A 10,264-nucleotide genomic window follows, 5' to 3' on the forward strand; every position below is an offset into this window, starting at 1 on the left:
CTTGGACATGACCTAGGACCTTAAGATTCTGCATGAAAGGAGGACTAGCAGACGAGTTGCGTTGGAGAATGTGAAAAGTGTTCATATGTAGTAAAAACCTGAGAAATCCGTCCGTTTCTGTCATTTGTTATCGAATCGACTTAAAGACAGATCGTCACATTGGCCGCTCGTCTCTCTGAAACGGTTGCACTTATCGTCTGCAAAGCTATGACGCGTGCTGCGGTATGTGGAGACACTAAAAGCACCATAGTAGAACATAGATGAAGCTTCTAAGTTGATGCAATTGCAAGTAAGAAGTAATAGAATTCAAGTTTTAGGTATCGATTATTGACTTTTTTGCTGGCTTTGGTGCCTTGGACATTAGCTACGACTTTAAGATTCTGCATGAAAGGAGGACTAGTAGCCGCGTTGCATGGGAGAATGTGAAAAGTGTTCATATGTAGTAAAAATCTGAGAATTCCGTCCGTATTCGTTATTTGTTATCGAATCGACTTAAAGCCAGATCGTCACATTTGCCGCTCTTCTCTCTGAAACGGTTGTACTTATCGTCTACAGAGCTATGTCGGGTGCTGCGGTATGCGGTGACACTCAATGCACCATAGGAGGACACAGATGAAGCTTCTAAGTTTATGTAATTGCCAGTAAGAAGTAATACAATTCAAGTTTTAGGTATCGATTATTGACTTTTTTAGCTGGCTTTGGTGCCTTGGACATTAGCTAGGACTTTAAGATTCTGCATGAAAGGAGGACTAGTAGCCGCGTTGCATGGGAGAATGTGAAAAGTGTTCACATGTAGTAAAAACCTGAGAATTCCGTCCGTTTTCGTCATTTGTTATCGAATCGTCTTAAAGCCAGGTCGTCATATTGGCCGCTCTTCTCTCTGAAACGGTTGTACTTATCGTCTGCAAAGCTATGTCGCTTGCTGCGGTATGCGGGGACACGAAAAGCACCATAGTAGAACACCGATGAAGCTTCTAAGTTGATGTAATAGCCAGTAAGAAGTAGTACAATTCAAGTTTTATGTATCGATTATTGACTTTTTAGCTGGATTTGTGCCTTGGACATGAGCTAGGACCTTAAGATTTTCCATGAAAGGAGGACTAGCAGCCGCGTTGCAAGGGATTATGTGAAAAGTGTTCATATGTAGTAAAAACCAGAGAAATCCGTCCGTTTTCGTCATTTGTTATTGAATCGACTTAAGGCCATATCGTCACATTGGCCGCTCTTCTCCCTGAAACGGTTGTACTTATCGTCTGCAAAGCTATGTCGCGTGCTACGGTATTCGGAGACACTAAAAGCACCATAGTAGAACACAGATGAAGCTTCTAAGTTGATGTAATAGGTAGTAAGAAGTAGTACAAATCAAGTTTTAGGTATCGATTATTGACTTTTTAGCTGGCTTTGGTGACTTGGACATGAGCTAGGACCTTACGATTCTGCATGAAAGGAGGACTAGCAGCCACGTTGCACAGGAGAATGTGAAAAGTATTCATATGTAGTAAAAACCTGAGATATCCGCCCGTTTTCGTCATTTGTTATCGAATCGACTTAAAGCCAAATCGTCACATTGGCCGCTCTTCTCTCCGAACGGTTGCTCATATCGTCTGCAAAGCTATGACGCGGGCTGCGGTATGTGGAGACACTAAAAGCACCATAGTAGGACATACATGAAGCTTCTAAGTTGATGTAATTGCCAGTAAGAAGTAATAGAATTCAAGTTTTAGGTATCGATTATTGACTTTTTAGCTGGCTTTGGTGCCTTGGACATGAGCTTGGACTTTTAGATTCTGCATGAAAGGAGGGCTAGCTGCCGAGTTGCACGGGAGAATGTGAAAAGTGTTCATATGTAGTAAAAACCTGAGAAATCCGTTCGTTTTCATCATTTGTTATCGAATCGACTTAAAGCCAGATCGTCACATTGGCCGCTCTTCTCTCTGAAATGGTTGTACTTATCGCGTGCAAAGCTATGTCGCGTGCTGCGGTATGCGGAGACACTAAGAGCACCATAGTAGAACACAGATGAAGCTTCTAAGTTGATGTAATAGCCAGTAAGAAGCAGTACAGTTCAAGTTTTAGGTATCGATTATTGACTTTTTAGCTGGGTTTGGTGACTTGGACATGAGCTAGAACCTTAAGATTCTGCATGGAAGGAGGACTAGCAGCCGCGTTGCAAGGGAGTATGTGAAAAGTGTTCATATGTAGTAAAAACCTAAAAATCCGTCCGTTTTCGTCATTTGTTATCGAATCGACTTAAAGCCAGATCGTCACATTGGCCGCTCTTCTCTCTGATACGGTTGTACTTATCGTCTGCAAAGCTATGTCGCGTGCTGCAGTATTCGGAGACACTAAAAGCACCATAGTAGAACACAGATGAAGCTTCTAAGTTGATGTAACAGCCAGTAAGAAGTGTGTACAATTCAAGTTTTAGGTATCGATTACTGACTTTTTAGCTGGCTTTGGTGCTTTGGACATGAGCTAGGACCTTAAGATTCTGCATGAAAGGAGGACTAGCAGCCGAGTTGCGTGGGAGAATGTGAAAAGTGTTCATATGTAGTAAAATTATGAGGAAACCGTTCGTTTTCGTCATTTGCTATAGAATCGACTTGAAGCCAGATCGTCACATTGGCCGCTCTTCTCTCTGAAACGGTTGTACTTATCGTCTTCAAAGCTATGTCGCGTGCTGTGGTATGCGGAGACACTAAAAGCACCATATTAGAACACAGATGAAGCTTCAAAGTTGATGTAATTGCCAGTAAGGAGTAATACAATTCAAGTTTTAGGTATCGATTACTGACTTTTTTGTTTCTTTGGTGCCTTGGACATTAGCTAGGACCTTAAGATTCTGCATGAAAGGAGGACTAGTATCCGCGTTGCACGGGAGAATGTGAAAAGTGTTCAGATGTAGTAAAAACCTGAGAAATCCGTCCTTTTTCGTCATTTGTTATCGAATCGACCTAAAGCCAGGTCGTCACATTGGCCGCTCTTCTCTCTGAAACGGTTGTACTTATCGTCTGCAAAGCTATGTCGCGTTCTGCGGTATGTGGAGACACTAAAAGCACCATAGTATAACACAGATGAAGCTTCTAAGTTGATGTAACAGACAGTAAGAAGTAGTACAATTCAAGTTTTGGGTATCCATTATTGACTTTTTAGCTGGCTTTGGTGCTTTGGACATGAGCTAGGACCTTAAGATTCTGCATGAGAGGAGGCCTAGGAGCCGAGTTGCGTGGAAGAATGTGAAAAGTGTTCATATGTAGTAAAATCCTGAGAAATCCGTTCGTTTTCGTCATTTGCTATCGAATCGACTTGAAGCCAGATCGTCACATTGGCCGCTCTTCTCTCTGAAACGGTTGTACTTATCGTCTGCAAAGCTATGTCGCGTGCTGCGGTATGAGGAGACACTAAAAAGCACCATAGTAGAACACAGATGAAGCTTCTAAGTTGATGTAATAGCCAGGAAGAAGTAGTACAGTCCAAGTTTTAGGTATCGATTATTGACTTTTTAGCTGGCTTTTGTGCCTTGGACATGAGCTAGGACCTTAAGATTCTGCATGAAAGGAGGACTAGCAGCCGCGTTTCACGAGAGAATGTGAAAAGTGTTCATATGTAGTAAAAACCTGAGAAATCCATCCGTTTTCGTCATTTGTTATCGAATCGACTTAAAGCCAGATCGTCACATTGGCCGCTCTTCTCTTGAAACGGTTGTACTTATCGTCTGCAAAGCTATGTCGCGTGCTGCGGTATTCGGAGGCACTAAAAGCACCATAGTAGAACACAGATGAAGCTTCTAAGTTGATGTAATAGCCAGTAAGAAGTAGTACAATTCAAGTTTTAGGTATCGATTATTGACTTTTTTGCTGGCTTTGGTGCCTTGGACATGAGCTAGCACCTTAAGATTCTGCATGAAAGGAGGACTAGCAGCCGAGTTGCATGGGAGAATGTGAAAAGTGTTCATATGTAATAAAAACCTGAGAAATCCGTCCGTTTTCGTCATTTGTTATCGAATCGACTTAAAGCTAGATCGTCACATTGGTCGCTCTTCTCTCTGAAACGGTTGTACTTATCGTCTGCAAAGCTATGTCGCTTGCTGCGGTATGCTTAGACACTAAAAGCACCATAGTAGAACACAGATAAAGCTTCTAAGTTGATGTAATAGCCAGTAAGATGTAGTTCAAATCAAGTTTTAGGTATCGATAATTGACTTTTAGCTGGCTTTGGTGCCTTGGACATGAGCTAGGACCTTAGGATTCTGTATGAAAGGAGGACTAGCAGACGAGTTGCACGGGAGAATGTGAAAAGTGTTCATATGTAGTAAAAACCTGAGAAATAAATCCGTTTTCGTCATTTGTTATCGAATCGACTTAAAGCCAGATAGTCACATTGGCCGCTCTTCTCCTGAAACGGTTGTACTTATCGTCTGCGAAGCTATGTCGCGTGCTGCGGTATGCGGAGACACTAAAAGCACCATAGTAGAACACAGATGAAGCTTCTAAGTTGATGTAATAGCCAGTAAGAAGTAGTACAATTCAAGTTTTAGGTATCGATTATTGACTTTTTTGCTGGCTTTGGTGCCTTGGACATGAGCTAGCACCTTAAGATTCTGCATGAAAGGAGGACTAGCAGCCGAGTTGCATGGGAGAATGTGAAAAGTGTTCATATGTAATATAAACCTGAGAAATCCGTCCGTTTTCGTCATTTGATATCGAATCGACTTAAAGCCAGATCGTCACATTGGCCGCACTTCTCTCTGAAACGGTTGTACTTATGGTCTGCAAAGCTATGTCGCGTGCTGCGGTATGCGGAGAACTAAAAGCACCCTAGTAGAACACAGACGAAGCTTCGAAGTTGATGTAATAGCCAGTAAAAAGTAGTAAAAACCAAGTTTTAGGTATCGATTATTGACTTTTTTGCTGGCTTTGGTGCCTTGGACATTAGCTACGACTATAAGATTCTGCATGAAAGGAGGACTAGTAGCCGCGTTGCATGGGAGAATGTGAAAAGTGTTCATATGTAGTAAAAATCTGAGAATTCCGTCCGTATTCGTTATTTGTTATCGAATCGACTTAAAGCCAGATCGTCACATTTGCCGCTCTTCTCTCTGAAACGGTTGTACTTATCGTCTACAAAGCTATGTCGGGTGCTGCAGTATGCGGCGACACTCAATGCACCATAGTAGGACACAGATGAAGCTTCTAAGTTTATGTAATTGCCAGTAAGAAGTAATACATTTCAAGTTTTAGGTATCGATTATTGACTTTTTTAGCTGGCTTTGGTGCCTTGGACATTAGCTAGGACTTTAAGATTCTGCATGAAAGGAGGACTAGTAGCCGCGTTGCATGGGAGAATGTGAAAATAGTTCACATGTAGTAAAAACCTGAGAAATCCGTTCGTTTTCATCATTTGTAATCGAATCGACTTAAAGCCAGATCGTCACATTGGCCGCTCTTCTCTCTGAAATGGTTGTACTTATCGTGTGCAAAGCTATGTCGCGTGCTGCGGTACGCGGAGACACTAAAAGCACCATAGTAGAACACAGATGAAGCTTCTAAGTTGATGTAATAGGTAGTAAGAAGTAGTACAAATCAAGTTTTAGGTATCGATTATTGACTTTTTAACTGGCTTTGGTGCCATGGACATGAGCTAGGACCTTACGATTCTGCATGAAAGGAGGACTAGCAGCCGCGTTGCACAGGAGAATGTGAAAAGTATTCATATGTAGTAAAAACCTGAGAAATCCGTCCGTTTTCGTCATTTGTTATCGAATCGACTTAAAAACAAATCGTCACTTTGGCCGCTCTTCTCTCCGAACGGTTGCTCATATCGTCTGCAAAGCTATGACGCGGGTTGCGGTATGTGGAGACACTAAAAGCACCATAGTAGGACATAGATGAAGCTTCTAAGTTGATGTAATTGCCAGTAAGAAGTAATAGAATTCAAGTTTTAGGTATCGATTACTGACTTTTTAGCTGGCTTTGGTGCTTTGGACATGAGCTAGGACCTTAAGATTCTGCATGAAAGGAGGACTAGCAGCCGCGTTGCACGGGAGAATGTGAAAAGTGTTCATATGTAGTAAAAACCTGAAAAATCCGTCCGTTTTCGTCATTTGTTATCGAATCGACTTAAAGCCAGATCGTCACATTGGCCGCTCTTCTCTTTGAAACGGTTGTACTTATCGTCTGCAAAGCTATGTCGTTTGCTGCGGTATTCGGAGACACTAAAAGCACCATAGTAGAACACAGATGAAGCTTCTAAGTTGATGTAACAGATAGTAAGAAGTAGTACAATTCAAGTTTTAGGTATCGATTACTGACTTTTTAGCTGGCTTTGGTGCTTTGGACATGAGCTAGGACCTTAAGATTCTGCATGAAAGGAGGACTAGCAGCCGAGTTGCGTGGGAGAATGTGAAAAGTGTTCATATGTAGTAAAATTATGAGGAAACCGTTCGTTTTCGTCATTTGCTATAGAATCGACTTGAAGCCAGATCGTCACATTGGCCGCTCTTCTCTCTGAAACGGTTGTACTTATCGTCTTCAAAGCTATGTCGTGTGCTGCGGTATGCGGAGACACTAAAAGCACCATAGTAGATCACAGATGAGGCTTCAAAGTTGATGTAATTGCCAGTAAGGAGTAATACAATTTAAGTTTTAGGTATCGATTACTGACTTTTTTGCTGGCTTTGGTGCCTTGGACATTAGCTAGGACCTTAAGATTCTGCATGAAAGGAGGACTAGTACCCGCGTTGCACGGGAGAATGTGAAAAGTGTTCAGATGTAGTAAAAACCTCAGAATTCCGTCCGTTTTCGTAATTTGTTATCGAATCGACTTAAAGCCTTACCGTTACATTGGCCGCTCTTCTCCTGAAACGGTTGTACTTATCGTCTGCAAAGCTGTGTCGCGTGCAAAGTTATGCGGAGACACTAAAATCACCATAGTAGGACACAGATGAAGCTTCTAAGTTGATGTAATAGCCAGTAAGAAGTAGTACAATTCAAGTTTTAAGTATCGATTATTGACTTTTAGCTGGGTTTGGTGCCTTGGACATGGGCTGGATATTAACATTCTGCATGAAGGGAGGACTAGCAGCCGAGTTGCACGGGAGAATGTGAAAAGTGTTCATATGTAGTAAAAACCTGAGAAATCCGTCCGTTTTCGTCATTTGTTATCGAATCGACCTAAAGCCAGGTCGTCACATTGGCCGCTCTTCTCTCTGAAACGGTTGTACTTATCGTCTGCAAAGCTATGTCGCGTTCTGCGGTATGTGGAGACACTAAAAGCACCATAGTATAACACAGATGAAGCTTCTAAGTTGATGTAACAGCCAGTAAGAAGTAGTACAATTCAAGTTTTAGGTATCCATTATTGACTTTTTAGCTGGCTGTGGTGCTTTGAACATGAGCTAGGACCTTAAGATTCTGCATGAGAGGAGGACTACGAGCCGAGTTGCGTGGAAGAATGTGAAAAGTGTTCATATGTAGTAAAATCCTGAGAAATCCGTTCGTTTTCGTCATTTGCTATCGAATCGACTTGAAGCCAGATCGTCACATTGGACGCTCTTCTCTCTGAAACGGTTGTACTTATCGTCTGCAAAGCTATGTCACGTGCTGCGGTATGTGGAGACACTAAAAGCACCATAGTGGAACACAGATGCAGCTTCTAAGTTGATGTAATAGCCAGTAAGAAGTAGTACAGTTCTAGTTTTGGTTTCGATTATTGACTTTTTAGCTGCCTTTGGTGCCTTGGACATGAGCTAGGACCTTACTATTCTGCATGAAAGGAGGACTAGTAGCCGCGTTGCACGGGAGAATGTGAAAAGTGTTCAGATGTAGTAAAAACATCAGAATTCCGTCCGTTTTCGTAATTTGTTATCGAATCGACTTAATGCCAGATCGTCACATTGGCCGCTCTTATCCTGAAACGGTTGTACTTATCGTATGCAAAGCTATGTCGCATGCTGAGTTATGCGGAGACACTAAAATCACCATAGTAGAACACAGATGAAGCTTCTAAGTTGATGTAATAGCCAGTAAGAAGTAGTACAATTCAAGTTTTAGGTATCGATTATTGACTTTTTAGCTGGCTTTGGTGCCTTGGACATGAGCTGGATATTAAGATTCTGCATGAAAGGAGGACTAGCAGCCGCGTTGCAAGGCAGAATGTGAAAAGTGTTCATATGTAGTAAAAACCTGAGAAATCCGTCCGTTATCGTCATTTGTTATCGAATCGACTTAGGGCCTGATCGTCACAGTGGCCGCTCTTCTCTCTGAAATGGCTGTACTTATCGTCTGCAAAGCTATGTCGTGTGCTGCGGCAGGCGGAGACACAAAAAGCACCTTAGTAGAACACAGATGAAGCTTCTAAGTTGATGTAATAGCCAGTAAGAAGTAGTACAGTCCAAGTTTTAGGTATCGGTTATTGACATTTTAGCTGGCTTTTGTGCCTTGGACATGAGCTAGGACCTTAAGATTCTGCATGAAAGGAGGACTAGCAGCCGAGTGGCATGGGAGAATGTGAAAAGTGTTCATATGTAGTAAAATCCTGAGAAATCCGTTTGATTTCGTCATTACCTATCGAATCGACTTGAAGCCAGATCGTCACATTGGCCGCTCTTCTCTCTGTAACGGTTGTACTTATCGTCTGCAAAGTTATGTCGCATGCTGAGTTATGCGGAGACCCTAAAGTCACCATAGAAGAACACAGATGAAGCTTCTAAGTTGATGTAATTGCCAGTAAGAAGTAATACAATTCAAGTTTTAGGTATCGATTATTTACTTTTTAGCTGGCTTTGGTGCCTTGGACATTAGCTAGGACTTTAAGATTCTGCATGAAAAGAGGACTAGCAGCCGCGTTGCAAGGGAGTATGTGAAAAGTGTTCATATGTAGTAAAAACCTGAGAAATCCGTCCGTTTTCGTCATTTGGTATCGAATCGACTTAAAGCCAGATCGTCACATTGGCCGCTCTTCTCTCTGAAACGCTTGTACTTATCGTCTGCAAAGCTATGTCGCGTGCTGCGGTATACGGAGACACAAAAAGCACCGTAGTAGAACACAGATGAAGCTTCTAAGTTGATGTAATAGCCAGTAAGAAGTAGTACAAATCAAGTTTTAGGTATTGATAATTGACTTTTTAGCTGGCTTTGGTGCCTTGGACATGAGCTAGGACCTTACGATTCTGCATGAAAGGAGGACTAGCATCCGCGTTGCGCGGGAGAATGTGAAAAGTGTTCATATGTAGTAAAAACCTGAGAAATCCGTCCGTTTTCGTCATTTGTTATCGAATCGACCTAAAGCCAGGTCGTCACATTGATCGCTCTTCTCTCTGAAACGGTTGTACTTATCGTCTGCAAAGCTATGTCGCTTTCTGCGGTATGTGGAGACACTAAAAGCACCATAGTATAACACAGATGTAGCTTCTAAGTTGATGTAACGGCCAGTAAGAAGTAGTACAATTCAAGTTTTAGGTATCGATTATTGACTTTTTAGCTGGCTTTGGTGCCTTGGACATGAGCTAGGACCTTATGATTCTGCATGAAAGGAGGACTAGCAGCCGAGTTGCACGGGAGAATGTGAAAAGTGTTCATATGTAGTAAAAACCTTTGAAATCCGTCCGTTTTCGTCATTTGTTTTCGAATCGACTTAAAGCCAGATCGTCATATTGGCCGCTCATCTCTCTGGAACGGTTGCACTTATCGTCTGCAAAGCTATGTCGCGTGCTACGGTATTCGGAGACACTAAAAGCACCATAGTAGAACACAGATGAAGCTTCTAAGTTGATGTAATAGGTAGTAAGAAGTAGTACAAATCAAGTTTTAGGTATCGATTATTGACTTTTTAGCTGGCTTTGGTGACTTGGACATGAGCTAGGACCTTACGATTCTGCATGAAAGGAGGACTAGCAGCCACGTTGCACAGGAGAATGTGAAAAGTATTCATATGTAGTAAAAACCTGAGATATCCGCCCGTTTTCGTCATTTGTTATCGAATCGACTTAAAGCCAAATCGTCACATTGGCCGCTCTTCTCTCCGAACGGTTGCTCATATCGTCTGCAAAGCTATGACGCGGGCTGCGGTATGTGGAGACACTAAAAGCACCATAGTAGGACATACATGAAGCTTCTAAGTTGATGTAATTGCCAGTAAGAAGTAATAGAATTCAAGTTTTAGGTATCGATTATTGACTTTTTAGCTGGCTTTGGTGCCTTGGACATGAGCTTGGACTTTTAGATTCTGCATGAAAGGAGGGCTAGCTGCCGAGTTGCACGGGAGA

The sequence above is a fragment of the Schistocerca gregaria genome, unplaced genomic scaffold (assembly GCF_023897955.1).
Source record: "Schistocerca gregaria isolate iqSchGreg1 unplaced genomic scaffold, iqSchGreg1.2 ptg000281l, whole genome shotgun sequence".
Classification (NCBI taxonomy): Eukaryota; Metazoa; Arthropoda; class Insecta; order Orthoptera; family Acrididae; genus Schistocerca; species Schistocerca gregaria.